Source organism: Gossypium raimondii, chromosome 11, assembly GCF_025698545.1.
Source record: "Gossypium raimondii isolate GPD5lz chromosome 11, ASM2569854v1, whole genome shotgun sequence".
NCBI classification, from domain to species: Eukaryota; Viridiplantae; Streptophyta; class Magnoliopsida; order Malvales; family Malvaceae; genus Gossypium; species Gossypium raimondii.
In genome coordinates this window covers 25,741,501-25,747,765 of record NC_068575.1, presented here as the reverse complement: position 1 = coordinate 25,747,765, position 6,265 = coordinate 25,741,501, and the positions used below count along the sequence as shown (strand labels likewise).

Here is a 6,265-nt window from a genome sequence, read left to right as displayed (position 1 = left end):
GATATTGGTGTGTTGGCTGGGTGGGTCGATTTTATCCCCACATGGTGTGTTGGTGATACGAAGTGGTATGTTGGCTGGATTGGGATGGGTTGCATCACTGCATTGTACTGATTTCTGTATAGGGCTAAGGCCCACACTATTACTGTAATGGGCTAAGGCCTACACTGAACTGATACTGTATAGGGCTCAGGCCTTGACTGATTCTGTATGTTCCATAGTGATTGTTTAGAAGGGGATCACACACTGGGTTTCGTAAACTCACCCTCTCCTTTAACTGTGGAGGTAATCCTCAGCCTTAAGCAATTCGGTGTTGCGAGGGACTCAGAGATGGCCACACAATCACTGCGGTTGACATTGGCCTTTATTTTTAATTTAATAATAAGTTGGGTTTTGTTTTTGTAATAAGGCCTTTAATGTGGTTTTAAATTTTAATTGGGCTATTGCTTTATATTTTAAACTGCTAGTTAAATGAAAACGAGGTTTTAAAAATAATTATTGTTTTCAAAGACACGAACTTCAGTCGTTAAATTTAACAAATGCTTCTGCGTTTTAAATCAACTTAAAATAACATTAGCAGTTAACATGGCAAACATTTGGTTAATTATACAGTTAAACTTTAATAAAGAGGTTTCTAAATTTAAGAAACTTATTTTTCCAACTAGTCCAAAGTTTGAGAAACACTCCGATGTGACACATCAAATTCGGCCATAACGTCTGGGCCGAGTTTGGGGTGTTACAAATAAATTCTTAAAGACCTAAAAATAATTAAATAAATAACAAGACAAGAATCCCCCATTTTATTTTTCTGAGTTATTCCCCTTGTCTTCTTTAACTCCATCTTCCCTTGCATCGTCAGTCTCTTTCGTCCATGTCTCAACGATAGCATCTCAGAACTCAGGAAAAAAAGTTTAGAGATATTCTTAAATGTATTTCAAATTGAATCATATCTAAGTTTTTTATATTTCCAGTAAGTTTGTTGTTGATTGTGCATAGACTTGCACATATCCATCAAAATTGACAACTCTGATTTCCTTGAAGTATTTGTAGAAGTCGGCATGGGAGTTGTATATTCAGGTTCAACACATAGCTTGACTAGTTTTTCTTCTGGCGTAACCCTAGGTTCAGGGTTTTCAACTCCTTCAGCTGGTTGAGAACTATTTGGTTCCTTATCAGATTCTTTTTCTTCAGTGTCTGTAACTGAATTAGCTTCAGTTTTTATTTTATTTGTCGACTCTTCGGTTTCTAGCTCAGTTGGTTCCTCTTGCTCACCTTGGTTTAATTCATGCGCCCTTTCTACCAACCTTTCAAGATCATGACTTGTAATACACCCTTGAACATACTGCCCCTTCAGATTTGCTTGTGTTTTAACACGGGCCCTTAAGCAAAGTGAAGTGATTAATGATGAGAAATAAGCAGTTCCTGCCTTCTTTTTAGCACAATCATGAATATTCTTGAGGATAATTTTCCCAACATTAATGGATTTTTCTGTCAAGATTACATTTAGCAAGAGCATCCGTTCCATTGAGATGGTGGAACGATGTGAGATAGGCATAAAACTGTAGCGAACAAAATAAAACCATACCTTTGCTACTGGTTTCAAGTATTCTCTTCGACAAGAATGGCTCCCTTACTTTCTTATAATCCATTGGGATCCAGGATTTGTCACAACATCAAGCACTTGTTGAAGAAAATCCCAATTGATATTGCTCATCATAGGGTAGTACTCATCTTCTTCAACATTAGGTAAATTTAACAAATCATTGATCGACTTAGAAGTAAGAGGTGCCCTTTTCTTTCGAACAATGACTTCAGTGGCATCTTGCGTAGTCAAACTAGCATAGAACTCTCGGACTAGTTCATCATCGGGAAGTGAACGAGCATCACAACATCATTCCCATTTGAGAGCATTGATTATCTTTCTAATAAGCACAGGAACAACCATCACATCATTGCTTTTCATATTAAAACCTTTTTCTAGCATCACAGGTTGATGCTTGAAAATTGAATCAAATCACTCTTTCACTTCTTCATTGATCATAATCTGGTTTTCAGGAGTAGTCTTTGAAGATCTGGTTCTTTTACGAGACATGGTATCTCTTTTCGATAATTCGAAAAAGTTTCTGCTTATAGGGGAAGAAGAGAAATCAGCAAAAGAGCGTAGAACTTACTTCGGCAAACCTTACGATGATGAGGGATTTATGGCAGCAACGGCAACGTGCGGCAGCAATGGTGGTTTGCGGCAGCAACATCGATGCTCTGGTGATTCTTTTGCGGCGGCACTAGGTGTGGACTTTCCCTCCTTTCTGCTGTCTTAGGCCTCAAATTCAAACTTTTATTTACAAGCTTATTCAAGAAAGAGAAATTGATTAGTACTTGGGTCAAATTTGACCCTCTCTATTAACATAAAAAGTTAAAATTAATCAAAATAAATTAAACTAGAAAAAAACATTTTAAAACTTAAATAGAAAATTTCTTAACAAATTACATTAAATTAATTCACAGGAAAGGTTGGAGGGGTCACAGCGGTCCCGCTTAAGTTCCAATCTCCTTAGACAGAATTAATTAAATGTAACAAATTAAGAAAATAAGTTCTAATTATTTATTTATACAATAAGTTCATGAAAAAATTAAGGGTCTGCTAAGATGAGCGAGGATTCAATTCGTTCATCTTCACCATCCCAGTTGTGTTTGAGACGTTGAACATTAACTTTAAACGTACCTCCATTATTGTCGTATAATTCAATAGCTCCGTAAGGATAAACTCAGTACATGGTATAGGGTCATTTCCATCGGGATTTCAACTTTCTAGGAAATAATTTCAGCCTTGAATTAAACAACAAAACCTTCTGACCTTCTTTAAACTCGCGAGGTCATATATGATTATCATGCCATCTCTCATGGGCTTACTTAAGATCAAAATTTAACTGCTTCAAAGCCCAGCAAGCTTTATTGCCCAACTCTAATGGCAAATGAAATGCCTTTCCAAAGACTAACCGATAAGGAGTCATTCCTAACAGAGTCTTAAATGCTGTTCGATAGGCTCATAATGCATCATTGAGCCTTTGAGACCAATCTTTTCTACTAGGGTGTACTACCTTTTTAAGGATACCTTTGATTTCACAGTTCACACTTTCAACTTGTCCACTAGACTGGGGGTAATAGGCAGTAGCAATCTTGTGCTTCACATCATATTTACCAAGCAACCACTTAAGCCATTTGTTCACAAAGTGAGAACCTTCATCACTAATAATAGCTCTTGGTGTCCCAAATCATGTAAACACATGCTTATGTAGGAATTGCATGACTACCTTAGGATCTAACATCTGATCCAAAAAATGGTCATTCCGAGTGGCTTTGTTCAACTTTCTGTAATCAATACAGATTCTCCAACCGGTAATAGTTCTCGTTGAAATTAACTTGGTATGCTCATTTTCAACAATCATGATTCCACCTTTCTTCGGCACACACTATACTGGACTTACCCACGAACTATCCGACATAGGATAGATGATTCCCGCATCTAACCATTTGATCACTTCATTTCTCACAACTTCCTTCATAATAGGATTGAGCCTCATTTGCCCATCAATTCGAACTCTTTCACCTTCTTCTAAAATGATTTTATGCATGCAAAAAGAAGGGCTTATACCTCGAATGTCAGCTATGGTCCAACCAATTGCTCTCTTAAATATTTTTAAAATAGCAATCAGTTGTTCTTCTTGATCTTTCGTTAGTTCTGCTGAAATAATCATAGGCAAAGTAGAACAATCACCTAAATAAACATATTTCAAATGGGAAGGAAGTACCTTTAGTTCGAGTGTAGGTGGTTCTTCGATTGACAACTTGGCTTGCACAAATTCTCTGACTTTTAACTCCAACGGTTCAAACCGTGTAGATTGAATAAAATTTCTCAGATTGGCTTCCATCAAAGCCATGTTTTCTTCACCTTCTTCATCCTCCAAAGGGTCAAACTCTAAGGCTTTCTCCAATGGATCTTCCTCAAAATTGTTTTCTACGAAAACTAAGGTTTCTATCTTGTCCATAACTGAACATTCCTCTGCCGGATTGGGAAATTTCATCGCTTTAAGAATGTGAAAATTTATCTGGTCGTCTTTAACTCGCATAGTGAGTTCACCTTTTTGCACATCAATTAACGTCCTTCCCGTGGCTAGAAAAGGTCTCCCAAGATAATTGACACTTCTTTACTGCTTTAAAATCTAAAATAATGAAATTAGCAGGAAAAATAAATTTATCAACTCTTGCCAAAACATCCTCAATCTTTCTTTCGGGATATGCTAGCGATCGATCCGTTAGCTGAAGCGTTACAGTTGTAGGTCTTACTTCACCTATCCCTAACATCTTGAAAATAGACTTAGGCATCAAGTTGATACTTGCTCCTAAGTTACACAAAGCTTTAGCACAGTAAGATTCACCAATGTTACAGGGTATAGTAAAGCTTCCTGGGTCTTTCAATTTTGGTGGCAGTTTGTTCTGCAGGAATACGCTGCACTCCTTTGTCAAGGCAACAGTCTCACACTTACTGAGTCGTTTCTTCTTGGATAGTATATCCTTCATAAACATCACATAATTCAGAATTTTTTCTAAAGCCTCCACCAACGGAATATTGATGTGTAACTGCTTCAGAACATCCAAAAACTTCTTGAATTGCACCTCCTGTTTATGCTTGTGTTGCTGCAATCTTTACGGATATAGAGGTGATGGAACTTTCATTTGAACCGAACAACTTTTCTGAGTACGTAAATCTGCATTCAAAGAAGATGTTAAAACATTTGAATTCACTAAGTCAGGTTTTACCTTGTCAGACTTTGCAAATTCTGATTCCTTTGCTATAGGAACTTCAACATCTAGTTTACTTCCCTCCTTTTCAACATGCTCATCTTCGACATCAATCAATCAGGGTTCGAGAGTCTTACCACTTCACAATGCCACTACCTTGATATGTTCTTTACCCAAATTCCTTATATTATCAGTATTGCTCGGCAAGGTTCCTTGCGGTCTATTACGAAGCTTCGTAGGCAACTGACCCATTTGGTTTTCCAAATTTTTTGGTGTTACTGCTTGGCTTTAAATCAAAGCGTCATTCTTTTCCATGTACGCTTTCAACAAGTTATCCAAACTGTTTGATGCCTCAGCTTGAGGTGGTTTTGGAGCTTGTTGATTATACCCTTAAGATTGGTTGGGTCTTTGCTGCAATAAGTTGTTGTTCAGTCCATTTCCTTGGTTGCTCCAAGAAAAGTTAGGATGATTATGCCATGGAGGATTGTAGAAGTTGAACTGGGGTCCTTGTCCACTCCTATTTTGATATTTGTTCCCCACATAGTACACTGACTCGGGATTCGATGGAAAATTCTCAAAAGAATGACCTTACCCATAGTACACACAGGAAACTACTTCAAACGAACTTGGTGGCTGAGCTGCAAAATTATTAGTACTATTAGCGGTTAAGTATTTTAACATAGAGGAAATAGAAGATACCTGAGCTGATAATGAAGTGAGGGAGTCAACTTCATGAACTCCGGTTATGCGTCTTCCTGAAATTGTTCGATTTGTTGGCCATTGATAGTTGTTACTCGCGATCCTCTCGATGATCTCATAAGCCTCATTATAAGACTCAGACAAAATTGCACCATTCGCAGAAGCATCTACCATCAATCTTGTATGTGCATTGAGACCATTGTAGAATGTCTCGAACTAGATACAATGAGGAATCCCATGATGAGGACACTTACGAAGTAACTCCTTGAATCATTCCCAGGCCTCATACAAAGACTCGTCATCCAATTGTTGGAATGTTTTGATCTCGTTCCTCAACTTAGCTTTTCTGCTAGGTGGGAAATACTTAACCAAAAATGTCTCTGCTAATTCTTACCATGTAGATATGGAACTTGGTGGCAATGAATTGAGCCATGCTCGTGCTCGATCTCACAATGAGTACGGAAACAACTTCAACCTTAGTGCGTCTATAGTCACACCGACTATCTTGAATGAATCACTCACCTCCATAAACAATCGAAGGTGGAGATGTGGATCTTTCGTGGGCATACCACTAAAATGGCCCACCGTTTGTAGCATTTGAAACATCACTGGTTTCAATTCAAACTGGGTTGCCTCAATATCTGGCCTCCTAATTCCTGGGTTTAACTCACTAAATAGTATCACAGCATATTGTCTGATGCATCGATCCCTATTATCAACAATAAGGATAAGATTTCGTACATTATCGGCTTTATTACCTTGGTCTTGA

At 37.8% G+C, this 6,265-nt stretch overlaps 1 non-coding gene across 1 annotated transcript; it reads left to right on the top strand.

The window, feature by feature from the left end:
• The first annotated feature begins 5,728 nt into the window (after positions 1–5,728).
• Positions 5,729–5,835, top strand: LOC128035082 (small nucleolar RNA R71). Its single transcript, XR_008191485.1, has one exon. It is a non-coding gene; the product is annotated as a small nucleolar RNA R71 (small nucleolar RNA).
• Positions 5,836–6,265: the final 430 nt, after the last annotated feature.